Genomic DNA, 22,313 nt, shown 5'->3' on the forward strand with positions numbered 1-22,313 from the left:
TGAGGGAGTTCTCCAGTCCCCACCTGAAGGTTGGCAACTCTAGGGGATGAAGAACAAGCACTTCAGGAAGGTAAGAAAATTGCAGTGATATTAAATAAGTCCTTTGCATGAGCTTTTCATTGTGGAACATGTTGGAGAGATACCCAGATATGAACTATGTCCAATAGATGAAAAGTGGGGCAGGAGAAAAGAAGAGATCTGATGTTGATTGGATTTGCAATACTCTATACGATTTTTCAAATATAAATAAGGAGTATTCAGCTATATGGTGAGAAATAGACATATAGATAACAGGTAAAAAATCAACCTGTGCAGTCTCTTCCTATCATGAGAGATACTGTTAGAAAAACTGCTGGTCTTTAATTTTTGGCAGACAGACAATATTTCCAATTATTGTTCCCATTTCAGAATGCTCAGTATGATTTCATTTGATATTGCATTCATGTCTCAATATGTCATAGTTTCCTAAAAAGACCTCCTCGTTGTATGAGGAAATAAATGGTTGAAATAATCAATGGAATGCAAATTTTTGTTTTGCACAAAGCAAATATTTTTAAAGCTTCATTGGTATGCATTTGGCACAGCCTTGTTGGCTTGCATTCCAGCAATCAATCATCTAAAGAGGTTGTGATTGTTGGTACCAATCAGAATGCGGAGAACTCATAATGATGACGCATTTCATAAGATAGCATCACACTGAAGACAAAGTGGGAGAAGCCATGGAGTGATCTCTAATGTAAATTGTATTTAGACCCTTGATCTTAAAAAAAAAAAAATCTGTCGTACATCTCATCAAGCAGGGCCATGCTTATGCCTGGCTTTTGCTTATGTTGGATTTGACACTTAATATTGCAAGTTCACCTGAATGTAGTTTGCTCCTGTAGTTCTACAGGATGGGAATGTTAATTATGATTAAATAGGAATTGGGAAGAACAATGGACAGTTCAATAGTGATTATTATGTTATGTAACTCAAGTCTCAGTGAGAAAGGCAGACTATAAATGACATCATCATCTTCTTCCTAATAAAACTCAGTTTGTGGGCGGGACACAAACAAGAAGCTATTGGCTCAAGGGGGAGGGAGAGGTCGGCTGGTGTTCCACCAACAGGAAAAAGGCAGTCGCTGACCAACCTGTACTGCCTTTTACCCATTGGTAAGAAATCCTTAAAGCGAAGAGAGGTATATGTAGATGTGCCACTCTCCCTGTGTGACCTGCCTTGGCAAGGTTGCTCATGTCGTCCTGCTCCCCAGCCCCCAAGGTCAGTTTCCCAGGTAGCCCCTTCAATAGAGGGAGCCCTAAGGGAGGCTGGCTGTGGCAGTGGTGATTTCCCAGCTGGGCCAAGGGCAGCCACTCTGGAGACAGGCCATGGCAACTTGGCCCCTTGGCAGAACTGTATTGTAACCTGGCATGAGCCAGTTTGCTGGGAGTGGCAGGCAATAAGTTCAAGAAAGAAAGAAAGAAAGAAAGAAAGAAAGAAAGAAAGAAAGAAAGAAAGAAAGAAAGAAAGAAAGAAAGAAAGAAAGAAAGAAAGACTCCTACCATGCCACGGCCACAACTGCTCCATCACTACCAACAGCACCGGACTCCACTGTGTGTTTCACCACTATTCGACAGTTGTCTCACATGTTTTCTGGCTTTTTTTGCCATCTGTTGGTCTCTGTGTACATGTTTGTATGTGCAAGGGTCAGTGCATTCCCCCTTTGCTTAACTCCCTTGTGACAAGGCACTGCTGTCAGGGAAAGGGGTCTTACCTTCCCCGTCCCATTGTCAGCTTCCTAGATTCCCCAAGAAGGAGCGCAGAGGTCATCCACAGAGAGTGAGTATGGGTGACTCCTCAAAAGGGTGCAATGCCCTAGAGTCCCCCCCCCCCCCAATTTAGCCATTTTCTCTAGTGGAACTGGTCTTTGGACAGGCCTCGGACCAGGGCAGCATGTCTGTATCATGGAGCTTATCCAGGTCTTTGAAGGCCCAGAAGTGCGGACTCTCCCCCCCCCCCCAAAGTCAGTAGGCACAGGGGCATTCCTAGGGCTGGGTGCCTTGGCATGTGCACCTGCTGAATTCCCTTCTGCCTGCCGGCCGCCCCAAGAGACACATTGCCCAGTTTCTTAGAGCCTGTTATTACAACAGGTCTTGTTACTAGTAATAATAACAAGAATAACTATAATAATAATAAGTGTGATACAGACTATGTATATGAATCATTTTTAACATTTTAATTGAAGAAGAACCAGAGCTGACTAACAATTTTGACATGTATTTTCCAGTTATTTTATTAGTTCAGATGTCAAGGTGTCTTCCTTATAGATGTCCAAAGCAAGAGGAGGAATAGTTGGGTTTTATACCCCACTTTTCACTGCCCCTTCCCTTCTTCTCCCCACAACACCCTTTGAGATAGATTAGCCTGAGAGAGCTTTGACAGGACTTGTGGTGAGCCCAAGGCCACCCAGCTGGCTGCATGTTGAGGAGTGGGAAATCAAATCAGGCTCACCAGCTAAGAAGCCACCACTCTTAACTACTACTCTGCTCTGGCAATCTAACTAACTAACAAACAATTTTACACAATATGAATAACTGATGAATAATGACTTTACTTTCAAAGTGATATTTCTAAAAAAAAAAAAAATCAAAGGAACCCTGGACTGAACAAGTAATATATTTTTTTATCAACTTGGAGGGGCCATGTGTCAGGGGAGAGCATTTGCTTGGCATGCTGAAAGTCGCAGGTTCAATTTCTAGCATTTCCAGTTAAAAGAATCAGGTAGGAGGTAGGATGAAAGATTCCTAACAGACCCTAGGGACTTGCTACTAGTCAGAATAGATAGTACCAAATTCGATGGACCAATGTTCTAATTCAATTTATGGGAGAGTCATGTGTGCTCAACTCCACAGCAAATTCCAACTGTTCCAAAATGTAGCAGTCAAGTTATTATTGAGGTTTATATTCCATCTCTGGAGAACCAACATACATTTTAAAAATAAATGATAGCAACACTGTTACAAAACAATATCCATAAAAATAAAATAGAACTGAGCAGTGAATCTATATAACTACAAGATGTATAAATGTCTTTAACACCTCCCTTCGCGCCCAACAGATAATTTTAATTGATTCATAACATGCTGCCTGCCAGAGAATATAAGTAATTAATTAAACTGGTAGCAGAGAAAAATGGAAAGAGATGGTAGATATAACAAACTTCTGTAATGTTTTGACTCACTATGCAGGACAGCCTGGAACTGTAACAGGGTTGTTGTTGTTGTTGTTGTTGTTGTTTTTTGGGGGGGGGTTGAATTTAAAAAGGAATGCTTCAAAAGTTTGTTTAAAATGACAGGAGAAACACCATTGAATGCAACATATTAACAATAACCTCATATATTTTCATAAAAATTGTGTGAGTCAATGATGACTAGCAACAGTGTGGTATAGTGGTTAAGAGTAGCAGACTATAATCTGGAGAACCAGCACTGATTCCCCATTCATCCACAGGAAGCCTCCTGGGTGACCTTGGCCCAGTCACAGTTCTCTCGGAACTTGATATGAGCCCACATGAGTCCTTCACTGTGTTGCACACCTCCATCTTATATCTTTTGTACTATAAGCGAAGTATGGCCAAGGCATGATTGTCTGTTCAGAATGCCTGGTGGCTAAGAAATAAGTCAAAACCTAGGCTCTATGTATGGAGACACGTTTCCAGCAAAAGAATTCTTGGCGGTCATCAGAGTTGTGCAACTAATTTGCACAACAAGAGGCAAAGGCCTCCTCCCTCCCTCGCAAAGGACAAAGGACTATAATGACAGTGGGTCAGTGGCTCATTTCTTAAGTGACCCTGTATTGAACACCTTTGTGTTCTTTCCTTCTGGAAACCTTTCCTGTCTCACAATTGCTGGTACATTTTATACCAATAAAGGTACTCTGACTCTGAGGGCAATTCTGCACCCGATAAATATAGTGTAATTTTTACCTTAGGTAGTTGTTATATTCTGGATGCTCCGCATGACATCGCCAACATCCAGCATCCAATCAGCAAACTGCTCGCTACATCCGCCATTTTCAAGTGGTAGTTGGGGAATTGCATAAAGTGGATTCCCCAACCTATGTAGCTTGAGCTACAGGAGAGCAACCAGCAGGCCACGAGACAAAGAAATGTATGGAGGCAAAGAAGCACTATCTCTACCTTCAATTTCTTGCCCTTGCACGTGCCTCCCTCTTCCTTCTCCTGGGCACAGGTTTCTTCATTTTGTTTTAAAGTGAACTGCCTGGAGCAACAAATGGGCATATAAGTGTGCAGGCAAAGCCAAAATTAAATTTTTCCCAAAGTTGTCACACAAAGCAAGCCTCTCTAAAGTCCCTCCCCACCAAAAAAATCAGCAACGAGATTAGTTTTCTTAAGTTTCAAACTCATGATTCCATAATGGATGGCATTCAACAAGCAATAGTGCATCTATGATTAGATGCATAGGTGTTTCAACAGAGAAGGTTTGAATTTTAAAAAAAAATTAGTCATCGCGGGCTCTTTAAAATGTTGAGAAAGCGGATTGGTTGCCTGGCTTGATTGACAGGTAGAAGAGAGTCACATGTAAAGCACGTTGCTCTCTTCTGCCATTTCAAGCAGGCATGTGGAGGGGCAGAAGCATGAAAAGCTGGCAGATGAAAGCAAGACAGGAAGAAGGCGAGGAATGGCTGGAGGTGCAATTATTTTTAGTGCTACACCATTCTGCTGGTGTAATACTATTTTTTTTTTGATGTGCAGAAATGCCCTGACTTGCTGGTACATCAAGGTTCTCTTGACACAACCTCTGGAAGTTTCTCCTGACCAGTATGCAGTTCTGGCTAATACGTTAAGAAAATCTGAAACATTCCAGTTCAGGAAGTATACCCAATACACCCATATTTCATTGTCACAGCCTGGGTTGCCCATTAATGTGCAATAGGCTCTTTTGATGGTTTTCCTCTTAATTCTGTCACCCATTGTATCAGGCCTTCTTGCCTTGTTCCATGCCCTTCACATACAAAATTTACTATAAAATTAGACCAGGAACACACCATTTTACTTCTCATGTTCTACAGGATGCTGCTCTCCGCCCCTGTGTCCAAGTGCTCTTCTGGATCCAATAAATATTAATATTACCCAATATTCCTCCATTGTTCTCCTTTCATAAGAACCTGTATGTTTTTCCCGTGTGTGAGTTGTGAATGCACCCTGATATTTTTCCCAAATAAATCTCCTAAGCATGGAGTTTAGCCCAAGGACCAAATGTGAACCTGTGGCTATCAAAGGGAGGAAGGGGAAAATAGCAGGGAGTGTTTAGAGAGGAAGAAGGAGGAAAGGTGCAGTTTTGTAGCTCTTCTCCTGTGTAAGTCAGCAGAACCTTGAGGTGGGTGAATAAAGTAGCCTGTGTAAGAAAATAGCGATCTCATGGGCCAAGGTATGACATTACCCTGCCCCCAGAGAGCACTACAGTCTGCAAATGGGCCAACAGGAATGACTGGATCTGCCCTAATCCCATCACAGTAGTTTCATTAAAATGACATTTGTGATCCTAGTGAATTGTGCATTAAGATCTATGAAAGCCAGATTCCTAATAATCTCAAACTTGTAGTCTTTGCAGCAATCTATGCTATCCAGTGATGATTCTGTTATTTTATTTCTTTTATTTGCTGGCTTTATATTTTCAAGTAAACTCCTTTTTATCTCTTCCTACAATAGTGTGCACAGAAGCTTTATCAAACCATGTCATCATGTTAAAGAAACAGATGGGTTGCTGAGAAATGGTCATGGGAACTGAGTGGGGTGCTGAAAGTCTTTGGCTTCACTTATCAGTAATATCAGCTGCCAAATCTTTCACAACATATAATGAATGCCATGGCTGCCAAAGTTAATGAATGTAGCATATATCTGCAGCTGGGCTGTAATAGGCATTGCATTGATCATGGATGTATTCATTAATATGGTGTGATTTGTAAAGTACCATGGACATAAAAAGGCATTTTATAATTCAGAACACAGATTTCCTAGATATAATACAATGGACGCATCCTAATATTTATTGCTTTTGACTTAGGGTAACCCATGATGCAAGCCCTGTTTGTTTTAATGCAGCATGTACAACTAGATATTCTAATCTATCTGATTAATCTAACCTAGCAACATGTACAGGTAGATACTCTAATCTATACATATTTAGAACCCTTTTGATTTCTTTTTGATTTGATTTGCTCAATTATTACCAGGCTCAGTTTAGGTGCTTGCTATGGCATACAAAGCCCTTCATAGCTTTGTCCTCTTCATGGCCTTGGGACCCCCTCTCTTTATGCTCTGCCATGACAACTGCCCTGAAGTGCCAACCTGCAAACAGGCAACATCAACAACTGCCCATATATTTGTTTCCTCCATTGTGGATCCCACTTGAGGAAGTCAGGAAAACTTGGCAGGCCTTTCTGCACCCGTTAAATGCAGTGAAATCCTTACCTTAGGTTTTCATGATATTCCTAATCATCCATCCTGGTCCGGGCTGTGTCCCTTGCCATTGCCTGTCTCCATGTCACAGTCCTGGTATTCCCTGGAGGTCTCCCATCCAACTACTAGCCAGAACCAATCCAGATTAGTTTTCAAGATCTGACAAGATCAGGCTAGCCCAGGGGTAGTCAAACTGCGGCCTTCTAGATGTCCATGGACTACGCTGGCAGTAGCTCATAGGAATTGTAGTCCATGGATATCTGGAGGGCTGCAGTTTGACTACCCCTGGGCTAGCCTGTTCAAAATGGTCTTAGGTGGTTTTAATGTGATTTCTGTAGTGCTTAATGTATCTTTTTGTGCATATATATATAGTCATGTATGTATGCTTACTTCTGAGATTCTGTTTGTTTTTGATTTCACAAGCCACTGCTGTAGCCCTTCTGCGAGCTAAACATTGTGGAACAGAAATTCTGCATCTCATTGTGCTAACAGAGTGCAATAATGTTCTTTGCAACAACATGTTCTAAATCATTTTACGTAACCTCCTGTGTCCCAGCTTATTTATTCATTGAGATTTCTCTTGATCATTCCAGAAGACACAGGATAGATTTCATTGTTAACATTACCTGGGGAAAACAAGAACTTCTGACTTTCTCAATCCAGAATATGCACATTGATAGGATGGCTTAGTTAAATATCACTGAAGTATTAAGCAGTGGATAGACTGGCCAATCCAGTATATCTGTCAAAACAATTGTTCCTCCCTACTTTCAGAACAGGGTGTGATAATGATTTCAGGGAAGTATGGGTGGGACGCTGGGACCCGCCTAGGCAAGAGTCTGTTGTGCAACCAAAACTGTTCTTAACAAGAACTGCCACTAATTTATCAGTGTCAGGAGAGAAAGTGTGAACTGTAAACATATAGCTGTGTTGTTGTTTTTAGTATCACTGTTTGTTTTTTTACTTATTTTGCACGGAGCCAGACTAACAATTGTTACTAAACACTGAATTCCTGTGTGTGGGACCATCTTTTAAAAGACATTGCAGCATATTTAACCCAAACTCTTTAGAATCAGGCATTTAGCACCAAGGGGTACACACCTAATTTTATTCACCTTTGTTGTTGTTCTTAGGTGCGAAGTTGTGCCCAACCCATCGCGACCCCATGGACAATGATCCTCCAGGCCTTCCTGTCCTCTACCATTCCCCGGAGTCCATTTAAGTTTGCACCTAATGCTTCAGTGACTCCATCCAGCCACCTCATTCTCTGTCATTCACCTTTATTTGGATATAAATCTCACTGTGCTCACTGGGACTTACTTTCAAGTAAATGAACTTAGTAACTTTAAACTCTTTGCTTATTTTCATATTTGGCATATTACAGTTGAGAATAAAACATTTATTTGGGGAAAGTCTGGAAAATTGTGATTTACCAAAGGCCACTCAGCAATTCCATCAATAGGTGGGATATGGACTTTCTAGAATTACTCATTCCATCCAAGGATTTAAAGAATATTCCTTAGTTTGTTTCTTTTTATACACATTTATGTTTCATTAATGTTTTGGAGTCTCTGATTTTTGCTGTTTGCTTTGCAGATTTGCATGTATTATATACTCAGTGGAGTGGTTTTTGTATACAATTTGTGTCATGGATACTATTTCTGTCCTGTTTATGTATAATATACATAGATTTTAATTTATTGGTGCACAAATAACTCTGAAATTTTTACAGTTATTTGAAACATGATGCAAGGGGATAAAAATTGGGATGCAATATTCTGTCTCCCCAGGCATAGTCCAGGGGTGGGGGGGGGGGCGAGGGTGATAAGAAGAAGAAGAAGAAGAAGAGTTGGTTCTTATATGCCGCTTTTCCCTACCCGAAGGAGGCTCAAAGCGGCTTACAGTCGCCTTCACATTCCTCTCCCCACAACAGACACCCTGTGGGGTGGGTGAGGCTGAGAGAGCCCTGATATCACTGCTCGGTCAGAACAATTTTATCAGTGCTGTGGCGAGCCCAAGGTCACCCAGCTGGATGCATGTGGGGGAGCGCAGAATCGAACCCGGCTCGCCAGATTAGAAGTCCGCACTCCTAACCACTACACCAAACTGGCTCTCACCAAGGGACCACCAACTTACATGTGGAGTTCTGCAAGGATCAGTCCTCTCTCCAATCCTATTTAACATCTATATGCACCTTCTTGCCTAACTGGTACAGAAGTTCGGGCAGGGTTGTCACCAATATGTGGATGACACCCAGCACTTCCTCCTGATGGATGACACCCTGATTCTCCTCCAGAAGCATTAGCCCGCTGCCTGGAAGCAGTGACGAGATGGCTCAGGCAGAATGGTCTGAAGCTCAATCTTTCGAAGACACAGGTCCTGTGGCCGGGCAGGAAGAGTCCAAGTGAGGAAGCGCATCTGCCCACCCTGGATGGTGTATAGATATCAGTGGCTCACTCCATCAGGAACCTGGGTGTGGTCTTGGATGCTTCATTTTCCATGGAGACTCAGGTCATGAAAGTAGTGTGGCTGGCATTGTATCACCTTCACCAAGCCAAACTACTAACCGCCCCACTTGGCCCAGGAACATGTAGCCACAGTGATCCACACAACAGTCACCTCTAGGCTAGACTTAAACTTGCTCTATGTAGGCCTGCCATCAACTTTGATTCAGAAACTGCAACCGGTCCAGAATGCAACAGCATCCTCACAGTAACACCATGGAGGTCTCACATCCAGCTCGTCCTCCAACAACTGAGCTGGCTACCAATCGAATTCCTGATCAGGCTTAAGGTCTTGGTAATTACCTTCAAGGCCATTAGCAGTCTGGATCCAGTGTACTTGAAGGGCTGCCACTCTGCCTATGTCCTTCAAAGAGCTCTGCATTCTGCCATCTCCAACTGGCTAGCGATCCTTGGTCCCTAGGAAGTCCACTTGACTTCAACCAGTGCCAGAGCCCTCTCTGTCTTGGCCCCTACCTGGTGGAATGAACTCCCCACGGAGATCAGGGCCCTAACAGAACTAAAACAGTCCCACAGGGCCTGCAAAAGGGAGTTCCTCCACCAGGCATTAGGTCGACCGAAACTAAGCATCTACTGGGCCCTGAACAGATCTGATCAATCCATGGGCCTGCTAGATTGTTCACTATGTTATAACATTATTTTCTCTGTTCATTATTATTACTGTTACCCTTCATTCATTATAATCAGCGAGTTTGATGTATTGTTCTGTTACGTTTTATGTGATGTTTGGAGGTCACATCAGGAAAAATCTTTTCTACAACCTGACTTCATTCATGACGGGGTAGGATACAAGGTAGGATGCAGCCATTAGCTATGCATTTTAGTAGAAAGATTCCCTTTTGCCTGGACCTATCTGTTCATATTTTTTATAATAATTGTGACCCCCCAATGAAATGTGTTTGAATTATGGAGTCCAGGCCATTGTCCAGAGCAAGTTGTATAGAGCAGCTTACACAGATCTGTCAGCAGCTGAAAAACTTCCAAGCTTCTTTTTTTTGAAAGAATTTGGCTTTCATTTCTAATGAGAACAGCATTCCCATCGGAGGCTCATTGATGCAAATCTGTCAATTTAAAATCCTGGAGCTACAGTGACAACAGAGTCAACAAACAGCAAGCTGATACGGAAAAAGAAAATACACCTGTTTTACACTTGCCATGATAAACTGCTCAGTTGTTCTAGAGATGACAGGTTATTTCTGATTATAACAGAGGAGGATTGGAAAAAATGGGGTGCACAAACAAAAATAGCAGTGCTAAGACCTGTCAAAGCTTCCAATTATAGAATCACAGATGCAGGCTTGGAATGCAACCTTTCCAAAACAAGTAGGCTGAGAAAAAAAATTCAGCTGTTAACAAAGAGGCAATGAAGAACTACTACTAAGAAGACTTGCAGCCAAAGCATTTGCCTTATTCATTGATTTAAACATCTAGACCATGCTTTTCCAACAGATATCTGGATAATTGAAATCTCCCATGACCACTAGGTCCTGTCTCTCTGAGAGCTTTGTAATCTGGCCTAAGAACATCTAATCTAATTCGTTTGCCTGGCCTGGCAGTCTATAGCAGACCACCACCATAATACCACTATTATTTCTTACTCCTTTTATTTTTACCCAAAGACTCTCAGCTGAACTCTCATACTCAAACACATGTATTTACTCACAAGTGTTTACATTCCTAACACATAGTGCTACTCCTCCCTCCTTCTTTGTCTGTCCCTTTTAAATAAGTTGTACCCCTCAATCCTATTATTCCAGTTGTGAGTGTTATCCCACCAGGTTTCTGTAATGCCTATTAGATCATTGTCCCTGTCTAGTTCTTCCTGCTTGTTTCATATACCCTGCTTATTAGTGTAGAGACTTCATAATCAGGCTTTTAGTTTTTGAACTTTCCTGTAAGTTAATAGTTCCCTGCATATGTGCCATTCCCTTTAAATCTACAGTGTTCCCATCTGCAGTTATCATCGTCGAACTATTCTTTGAATGTACATCTCGCTCCCGCATTGGACTTCGTTTAAACCCCTCCTCACCAGGTCTGCAAACCTCTTCACAAAGATGTTTTTCCCCACCATCGTGAGGTACAAACCATCTTCTGAGAGAAGAGCCTCCTCATGCAATCCATGGTCCAAAACCCAAACCTTTCCCGGTGACAGCAATTATGTAGCCAGTCATTTGTCTGCATTATTTTTCTTTCCCTTCCTAAGCCACGTCCATTAACAGGAAGTACCAACAAAAACACAACCTGCACTCCCAAGTCCTTCACTTTTCTCCCCAAGGCCACGTAGAGTCATTTCATATGCTCCACACAGCACTGGGCTACTGCATTCATTTGTTCCCACATGAATGAGCAGGAAGGGATATCTGTCCTTGAGTTTTACAAGTCCTTCCACTCTTTCCATGACATCCTTGATTCTCACGCCAAGTAGACAGCATACCTCCCAAGACAATAAGTCTGGTCAGCACACTTTGGCTTCTACTCCTCTCAATAGGAAATCCCCAATTACCACTACATGTCCCCTAGTCCTAATACATTGGGGAGCAGAAGAGCTAGTCCTGTCATCTGCAGGGGCCTGTGAAACATCTTCTGAGCTTCAGGGGAGTTGGGGGAATAGCCCTTGTTCTTGTGGCCCAGAGTCATTATCTATAGGCAGATCCTGGAAACGATTTCTGAGAATCAAAATGCTACTTTTTAATCAAGTCACAGCTGACTTACAGTGACCCTTTAGGGTTTTCTCAGAAGAAATGGTTTGCCATTGCCTGCCTCCACATTACAATTCTGGTATTCCTTGGTGGTCTCTCATCGAAATGTAAGTCTGGGTCAATCCTGTAAGGACTGATTGCAAGATTCCAGGATTTGATGGGATCAGGTTAGCCTGGGCCATTCATCTCAAGGTATATGCTACTTTGGGCTGATTGAAAGAAGAGGAAGGAAGCATTAAAACCCTAAAATAAAATAAATTATATTCTGTGGAAAGGTCATGTTGCCAGTTTGCTTGTTTCATACTCATCTTCCACAAAAAGAAAGAAAAATGTAAATAATAATAACAACAACAACAGTAATTTGCAAATAGTATGGCTTACCATCATCCAGAAATTCATGGAAGCACAAACCAGACAATCATGGAGAATGATGAGGCAAAGATTCTTTGGGACTTCCCATTACAAACAGATAAATACCTAGAGCATAATCTCATCAATATCACAATTGTAGGGGAATGAAAAAATGGGTTTTGATAATTGACAATGTAATCTCGGGAGACAGCAGAATAGAAAAGAAAGAACAAGAGAAGATCACAAATACCAATACCTATAAATAAAATCAGAGTGCTTCTGTGAGAAGAAGGTGACCATTGTGCCAATTGACTTTGGACCTCTTGGAGCACTGCTTAGAAGTGTCAAGACACACCTGGACATTCTGGACCTTGAGCAAATAACACCACCTCAGCTTCAGAAAACAGTGTCGCTTACAACAGCAAGAGTCTTGTGACAATAGCTCTACAATCCCAAGAACTTCGCTAAATCTCAAATCACAGAACACCATCTACCAGTCAAATATTTGACTGTGACACTGTAACAATAACAGCAACAACAACAATGGTGATTAATTATTTTCCTGTGATACATTTACTTTGCAAAAAGGGTTACTGTACCCCTACAATTCAGATATCTCATTAATATCTAATATGAATGTCTCCTGGTAGTCTCTGGCATGGAAGTGGACAGTTTTATCTGGCAATACTTTTGTAAAGCTCAAACATAAACACTATATATTTTTAGTTCAGAAATTATTCCAAAGCCTGTGGACACCCCTCCCCCCCATTCTGAAAACTGTCAACTGGGAGAACACTCCACTTAATGGAACCCTTCCATCCCTCCCACTCAATTTCCCCACTGAAATGGCTCTGTTCATGAAGCAGCCTTATATCGACTACTTTCACTTCTTCCATTTTACCATTTATTTATCTCATTTTCAATCTGAACATGGTTCTAAAAATGTATTAATTTTTTTAAAGCAATAGAAGGACATGAAAAGTGTTTTTAAATTGCTTAAAGCACATGCTCCGTTAATGCATTCAGCTGTCAACTGGACTTGCACAGTACAACTGCAAATGCTATTCCACTGTGTGTTCTGCTCTTTGTATGAAAATCAACACCCTGCGTGCTAAGGAGTGTTAAAAGAATTTGCATTTACAATAGCGGCATGCCAGCATGGGACTTAAGACAAGGAATTTTCTACAATGTGGTGCATGTTTTTAAAATTCCAGTTCATATAGTATTTTCAGCTATATGCAATATACAAACAGATTGGTATTATAAGCTACGTTGTCATGTCAAAGGATAGAGTTTCCTTGTAACTTGAAGCACATCAGTCGGAACTAAAACCATTTAACCGTCAGCAACATATAATAACATGCATAATTCAATTAAATGACATGGGCAGGCAGTGGGGAGATACAAGTTTGAATATTGGTCTGGCCAGGAAGCTAGCAGGGTAGCCTTGAAGAAGTCCCTGTCTTTCTGCCTAATTATTATTCATGCAGAATAATGCTGAGTTTGTTATCTGGACAATTTTTTAAAAATCTACAGCACTTCTGGACCCTTTACTTTAAAAGCTTTAAAAGTCTAATAATTTAAATGCAAAAGGATTGTGAGAAATATATTTGGTCAAAAAAAAATGACACAACAGTAGTAGAAAGTGGCAGCATCGAAGCACACCCAAAGCCATTAAACCCATTCTTACTAAAATGTGTCAGTGATTCTTAGATAATGCAGCCCCAATCAAATAAGCACAAAATAAACTACTATACTGGGATTTGGGTAAATTCAGTAAAGGACAAGACAAAGAACCAAATAACTAAATGACTAGAGGGGAGGCTTACAATTCATAATGAGATTATTTGGGATCAGCACAGGGTTACCAGCCTCCAGCTGCTGGGTTTATAGCTGATTTCCAAACTATGGACCTCAGTTTCCTTGGAGGAAATGGCAGCTTCTATGGCATTACCTGCCCATTGATCTCCTTCCCCTCTCGAAACTCTGCTCTCTCCAGTCTCCACTCCCAAAATCTCTAGTAATTTCACAACCTCGAGTTGGCAACCCTATGAGCAACACAAACTGTATTTGTGAAAAGAAAATTCCAGCCGCCACTCCTGGTACTTTCCTGCTATGCCTGACCCATCTCTCTCCATTGCTAGCCAATGGCAGGGAACGCTAAGCTCAGAGCAGCATCCTTGGTTCTGATAGAGAATGACTGGCCCAGAGTCACAGGTCTTCACACAAGCTTCATGAGAGTGGCATAACATTAGAGATGCCAGTTTCCAGGAGGGACCTGGTGATCCCTGGGTTTTATAGCTCATCTCCAGGCAACAGAGACCAGTTCCTCTGGAGAAAATGGCTGCTTTGAAGGGTGGACTCCATAAGATTATATTCCATTGAGGCCCCTCCCCACCCCAAATCCTGCCCACTCCCAGCTCTACCTGCAAAGTCTCCAGGTATTTCCCAATCCAGAGCTGGCAGCTCTACATGAATGGGGGAGGGGGTTAAAGCCAGGTCTTCACCATTATGCCACATTGGCTGTCTGTGGAGGTGAGGAATTTAAAAATTGCTAGGTGGTTCAATAAGGTAGTTTTATTTTCTAATTCTTTTAATGGGGTTTGAGCATTTTCTTGAGTGGGTTTAATGGGTTTTTATTGTGACAGGTGGTTTGAAATTCAAATTGGAAGCCAATATGAACCACATGGAATTGGCAGGTTAGAAAATGCATATGAACACCAAGGCCTCATGGAGCACACCGCCTGCAATTTCATACATAAAACATACACAGGAAACTGCAGAAAAGCCTGTTTTTTCCTTCAGTGCACCCCTAGTGGTGGCAGTACAGAAATGCTAGGAAGTTTAAAAAAAAATAAAATACATTCCATAAAGATTCAGGACTTCCAGCTGACTTGGCCCCTGGGAATTTTGTCCCCCCTGCCCCCCCCTCCCCGCAGCCTTTCTATGGAAGAGCTGCTTGCTTCAGACTAATAAATAAAGCATACAGTAGCAGAAGACCCTTCATTACAGCGTAGTAGTAATACACGCTATATGAGAACGAAAAGCATTTTGAAGACCATCATGTTTTCACTGGTGAATGTTGAAGGGTTTGCTGTCAGCTAACAGTGCAGTCTGAACACAAGCAAGCTAGCTAAAGGTGGGAAAGCTGTTCCAAGGTAAGGGACCTATGATTTATTTTTATACTTTGGTTATTTATCTAGCAGTAGGGAATAAATGTGCCCGACAATGGCTAGAGGTTCTTGGAGTGTTCCAGGGTACTTAGCTTCAGTGTTAGTAAGCCAGAGGTAATGGACACAGAGGATTTTGTTCAGAGCACTGGAAATCTCATACCAAGGAACTGTAAGACAGTCTGTATCAACTTCAAATCTCCAGGCTTTACATTTCAGATATGTTTTTGCTGTAGACAGTCAGTAATATTATCAGTGGCCCACTTTAATCAAAAAGCTATTAAATTACCACTGGAAAAAAAAATCCAATTTACCTCACATTTGGAAATGTGTTGGCTTTAAATGTTCTAAAATGATATTTTTAAAAGGGTTCTGCAATGATAAAAGGAACTTCTGGGATATAATTATGTTACACAGAAACCAGCTTCATAGAAATTACTTCTTATTGAACAAGAGTGTCCCAGGGAGGTAGCAGCAATTTCCATCAAAATCAACCACAGCAACATTATAAATTGCATTGCCACAAAGCTTAATGACCAGACAAATAAGGTTTGACTAACATTGCCTTCCAAGGGAATTTACAGATGCAGATTTCTGCTCGCTTAGTTGTGGCTGTGACTTCTGATTCTGCTATCTATTCACCCACTGAGCACCACAGCTGCTGCAGAGATATAGCAGACCTTGCAGATCCAAGGATGGATACAAGACTGCAGAATATATTTAAAAAATAGTGATTGTACATTGTCATCCCTTTTGATTAAACCTTGTTTATTCCGATGATGTAACAAAAGGTCTTGTTTTTGCACTTCATTCATATCACTGGTAATATTAGTTGCTTGCTGACATAATCTATGACACCCCACACCTCCCCAAGCAATTAGTTCATCTTATTCGAGTGAGAATGATTGAATGCTACTATCTCATGACTAGACCAAGTATAGCCAGCTAGTGGCTTGCATGCTTCATCTGGCTCGAACACTACATTGTTTCAGCCGCTAACTTTTCCTCTTCTGGAACCTCTTCATTGCTTTCCATGTCACAAGGTAGGAAAGGGTAGTCTGCTAGATAAGAAGTGATACCTTGAATATTCTGTTGACACTAGTAGCACTTTCACTCAGTAAAGTCCTGCAAAAGCACATGGGAGATGCTTGCTTATCAGCTCCCTTAAGCCTGTGATGAAATGCATCTTTGACCTTTCCTCAGTGTTCCTAGGACACTGCATCTCTCTGCAGAGAATCAGAAACACCCTGAAGTGAAGGCAGTACTGTCCTGGGATGCCCCTGATATCAGAAAGACATACAGCATTTCCTGGGGTTTATTAATTACTATAGGCAATACATTGCAGACTTGGCCTCCTTGACTAAGATGATATACCCCGAGAGTCATTCCATTGACCACTGGCCCCCCAATAGACCTTCCTGGAGTTTTGCCACTTAGCCATTGCTGTACCACCTGGACCCAAGCTATGATACCTGGAAATTGACACCTTGAGTACCATGAACAGAGCTATGAACAGAAAACAACCACTGAACCATTACAGTCTTGCACCTACTGCTTGCAACAACTCACTCATACCAAGTGGAATTATACAACCCCAGGAGTGCTTGATAATAAAAGCAGCCTTTGAAGTCTGGTGGCCCTGGATCCAGGCAGATATAGCCTAGTAAGTCAGTTTCTGTCACACTGGCTGACAAGCCAAGGACCAACCCAGTAACTAACTACTGTGTCCCACACCAAATCCTCCAGGAGGCCATGTCTCTAGACTTTATTACAGACCTACCCAATTCCAACGGGAATGCAAGTATCCTAATGGCCATGGACCTCCCCTACACCCACCACCCTGCAGCTTATGACACTGCTTTGCAGTACCTACAGATTATTTTCCAACTACATGGATTACTAGAACACTTAATGTAGGATTGCAGGGCCAGTTCACATCCCATTTTTGCAAACTCAACAGGACTCTGCAAACTGTGGCTCTGCAAATGCAAACCAGGAAAATGCTTTGGGGGAAAATGTCAGGCAGAAGTTCAAATGGGTTTTATTTATTTATTTATTTGTTTGTTTGTTTGTTTGTTTATTTATTTATTTTTATATTTTTATACCGCCCTTCCCTATGGTTCTTGAAGTACTGGCCGGATGTCTTAGTGAGAATCCTGGCCACGGCATTCTGCACCAATTGTAGTTTCCGGATCAAGGATAAGGGTAGGCCTGCATAGAGCTAGTTGCAGAAGTCCAGTCTGGAGGTGACCATCACATGAATCACTGTGGCTAGGTGCTCTGGTTCCAGGTAGGGTGCTAGTAGTTTGGCTGGGCGGAGGTGGTAAAATGCCAGCCGTGCTACCTTCGTGACCTGGGCTTCCATTGTAAGGGAAGCATCCAGGATCACGTCCAGGTTCCTGGCGGAGTGAGTCCCTAGGAGCTGCACACCGTCCAGGATGGGCAGGTGTGCTTCCTCCCATGGTCCCTTCCTACCCAAACACAGGACCTCCGTCTTTGCAGGATTGAGCTTCAGACAACTCTGCTTGATCCATTTTGTCACTGCTTCCAGGCATCTGGCTAAAGATTCTGGGGGGGGAGTCAGGGCAGTCATCCATCAGGAGGAAGAGCTGGGTGTCATCTGAGTATTGGTGGCAACCAAGCCCAAACCTCCGCACCAGCTGAGTAAGAGGGTGCATGAAGATATTAAATAGGATAGGAGAGAGGACTGCTCCTTGTGGGACTCCACATGTGAGCTGGTGATGGCTAGATACTCTCTCTCCTATTGCTACCCTCTTTCCACGACCCTGGAGGAAGGAGATCAGCCATTTGAGGGCTATCCCCCGTATCCCAGCGTCGGCAAGGCGGTGAGCTAGGAGCTCATGATCGACTGTGTCATACGCTGCCGACAGGTCTAATAGTATCAGCAGCGCTGACCCACATCAGTCCAGTTGGCGGCAGAGATAATCCGTCAGGGCGACTAGCGCTGTCTCCACCCCATGGTCAGGCCGGAAGCCCGACTGAAATGGATCAAGGGCTGAAGTTTCTTCCAGGAATGCTGATATTTGGCCTGCAGCAGCCCTTTCAACCAACTTCCCCAGAAACGCCAGATGCGAGACGGGGCGGTAGTTGTCAGGCTCCTGTGGAGCCAAGGATGGTTTTTTGAGCAACGGGCGTACCACTGCCTCTTTTAATCCCTCCGGGAATTCTCCTGTTGAAAGGGAGAGGTTGATTATTTCCCGGAGGGGAGCTCCTATTCTTAGGTCTGTTGTTTTTAGGAGCCACGATGGACATGGGTCTAGAGGGCAAGTGGTTGGCCTCGTTGTTGCTAACATCCTGTCCACTTCATCTAATGAGAGTCGTCTGAAGTAACTCATTGTTCTCTCCAAAGACAGCCAAGGAGCTTCCAGTTCACTTTCTGTGTCCAAAGTTGGAGGGAGGTCATGGCGGAGAGTCGAGATTTTGTCTGCTAAGTGACTCGCAAATGCCTCACAGCTAATGTCCAATTGGCTATTGTTTTGGCGCCCTTCATCAAGGGCGGTGAGGGATCGGACTACCCTAAATAGTTGTGCTGGACGTGAGTGCGCAGACGCGATGCTAGTCAAGTAAAAGTTGCATTTCACTGACTTCACCGCCATCTCATAGGCTCTTAACTGCATTCTATAAGATGCTCTCGATTCTTCATCGCGAGTCTTCCTCCAAACTCGCTCTAGTCATCTCAGTTCCCGTGTAGTTTTGCAAACTACACATACCAAATGCACAGCTCTTCTACAATCTCTCCAGGCTGGGGGCAGATTACATTTCTTGGGTCCCTGTTATAGGCCTCACCTCAAAAAGTTATCCACAAGGCTCTCTCTGTAAGAGACAGCTGCAGTTACAGGGATCTATGTAATGGCTGAGGTACAAGCCAGTGACACCAGACTCAAACAAAAGTTTACCTGGGCAGATTCCACCGCCAGTCAGACACTGGAACAAAGCCAAGCATTCCCCATATGCTTGCAGCCCCACCACAAGTTCCAAAGGCAGATTCTGAAATATAGAAAGGTAGACATCCCCAGAGTTTTGATAGTGTCTTCCCAAAGTTACCCCATAACATCTTGGTGAACACTGCAGCCCTACTAGACCAGTAAAACTTAGAATTTTTCATTTAAAGTGATTAATGATGCTATGATAGAAAGGCAGAGATAATCAGATGCTTCCAACAGGGGATCCCCAAAGTTGCCTTATGACAAGGTACCCTAGCCCTACTAGACCAGCAAAAATCAAAGTCTTCCATTTAAAGTGATCAGTGATGGCAGCCATGACAGAAAGGCAGACAGCCAACAGGAAACAGGCTCCATGAAGTAACCCCATGACAGCTTGGCAATCATGATAAAAAAGAGCCTGTATGCATATGGGAGGCACCTATCTACATTGTGTGTATGCTAGAAAGTCTTTACAGGTACCTATAGTGATGGGTAGGGGTAAACTTTCCTATCCTATTTCAAATTACCCATATACCTGCTCTATATCCAACACAGAAGAGTAGCTTCAACAACAGATCTCTTTATTACTCCCAGATGAGTAGAAACAGTAATTCACACAATGGAAGACTATGACCAATACACTAAACAAGACCTAAATAAGACACCTCTCATACAGGCCTCTAGGCCTGGGAAACAGAAACTAGTTCTTGAAGACTCACTGGAGGGTATGCCCACAAACATAGCACAGGAACTATTTATTATATGAAGCACCCTGAATCAAAACACACAAGTTGCTGAACTCTGGTGATTCTGTATGATTTGCAGCATTACATCTGAACTGGCTCTGAGGTTGTCCTGGTTTTCTAGTCAGAAACAATGGAAATCGTAATTTTAAGGCAGGATATTAATCCACAATTAAGGCAATGTAGTCCAAGTGAAGATAGCCTTTTTCACTATGTACACATATGAGTTATACTGGGATCTTTTTCCATAAAAAGGATTGAGAAAGTAGTTTTGAAAATGAACAATTCCAACATCTGCTGCTCATCTGTTTCAGTCTAATAGATCATGCACTGGTGGAAACATAAAGATCCAGCTGTTCCTATTTGTCATGTTTGCAGCCTTGAGTGCCAAGAGGAGTGAACCCCTAAGGAAACTGTTATTTGGGGCCATTTTGGTTGTCAAAGTATCTATTTAATTCAAGGCATAAGGGGTTGCTGAAAATCTTTGACTTTTAGTGAATAAGAGGAGACCCTGAGAGTATTTTTCAGTGTTAACTCTCTTTTTTTTTTTTTTTTTTTTGCAGATTCTTGAATCAGGTGCTGTATGGAAAGCACCCCAATTCCTCCCAAGGCTTAATATGTATATTAATGAACTCATTCAATCTTGCAGGTGTTACTAATTGGGCTTTTGCCCACATGGCCCTTATCAGCTTCCAAGGTAAACTAAGGAATGGGATAATTGGCTCATCTTGGGAACATGTGAGCTATGGGATGGGAGGAGTAGAATCAGGAGTGGTGAGATCATTTCCTTGAGGGTTCTAGCAAGAACCTGTACTGATTGGATTGTCACCATCAACTGATGCCAGTGGGCCAGAAAAGCATAATTGGGCTAGAGCCTTGAGAAGAAAACTAACTTGGATTCTGATAAACTAAAAGCCTTGACTACGATATGCTGAGATTGCAATGGACAGCAATATAGAAAATGCTTGAGCTGCAGCACAAATAAATTGTGCCCTCTAATGCAGATTTCAAATGTGTTAAATAGTGAAGCTAGATTTTCTTATTTTCTTGCTGTGGGATTTTAGATTTGTGTGTTGCCTTGAAATAAAATTATTGCCTGAAACATTATTATAATGAATTACCTTTATTTTACAAGCATTGTTTTTCTTGTGCACACTAAACCTGCAGACTCATGGAGTTCTTGTTTGGACTCTTTGACAGGTGGTTATATTCCCCAGACAAAGAAAGCATTTAACAGTCAGTGAACCATGTTGTGATTCATTACAGAAGACAATTACATACAACTAGAAGGCTTTTTTGCTTGCTGCAACTGTTCATCTAGCCATCTTAAAAAACTTGCTGCAAAAAAATTAGAGGTAGTTCAACAAGCAAAGTAGTCCAAGTATGCAGCTAAAACTCATGACCATGATGGTGTCAATGAAACCTATAACATAATACCATAAAAGGTGCTCTGGCGGATCAGAAGTATATTTGTCTTGTCCAGTGGCCAACTAGTTATCTTAGATGGTCAAAAGACAAGGTATCGGTTCCAAGACCCTCTCAGATGTAGCCTTCAACCATGGGTATTCAGAGGCCTACTGCCTTAGAATGTGGAACCTATACTTTGAGAATCTGATTTTCTTTGGAAGCCACTGTACCATTGACCACCACTGTAAGATACAGCATGGATATATATGTTAGCTGAAACCAAAATCTTTTTTAGATCTGGTAGTTATGGAAGTATTGTAAGAAATAATAAGAGGATTTTGTAAAGTAATAAAATGCTTGTTGGAAAAGGGATTCAGGTACATTGTTCCATAATGTAATCTAAGTATTATAGGTTATTGTAAATTATTGCCAAATCTATGAGTGTTGGGCTGAGAAGTTTTATCAATAATAATACTGGAATGACCTTAGATAACCTAGCACTCTATCCATCCCAGAATCATTCATTTAAAATGTTTTTTCACCTCCACTCTCAATACAAGTTGCTTACAGGACACTATTAAAAACATGGGGCCAAGCCCATTGCATTCAGGAATACAGCGGGCTCTAGATTGGAGGTGGTGGCAGAAGAACCCTGTGGATGGCCTCTCCCTCCCCGCAGGACCTGGAAAGACTGCAGGCTGGAGGCCCCCAGGAAGGGAACTCACTGGCAGGGGCAGTTCTCACGTAGCAGGGATCTGTAGCCTCTGAGCCTGAGAGGGAAGTAAAAGTAGGAGGGGGTGGTCAGGGGTGGGGGAGGGAAGACGATTGGCTGGCTGCTGGACAGACAGGCAAGCCAGGTGGAGGAGGAGGCACCAGGGACAGTACAACCGCCCTGAATGGATGTTAAGCACTAAGTGGGACTTAAGCCACGAGACACACTTTTCCTCCAATCCCTTACCAGAAATATATTATGTGGAACAGATAGGTATTTGCATGGATAAATGTTTTCATTGTTCT

Source organism: Paroedura picta, chromosome 7, assembly GCF_049243985.1.
Source record: "Paroedura picta isolate Pp20150507F chromosome 7, Ppicta_v3.0, whole genome shotgun sequence".
In the NCBI taxonomy this organism is placed as follows: domain Eukaryota; kingdom Metazoa; phylum Chordata; class Lepidosauria; order Squamata; family Gekkonidae; genus Paroedura; species Paroedura picta.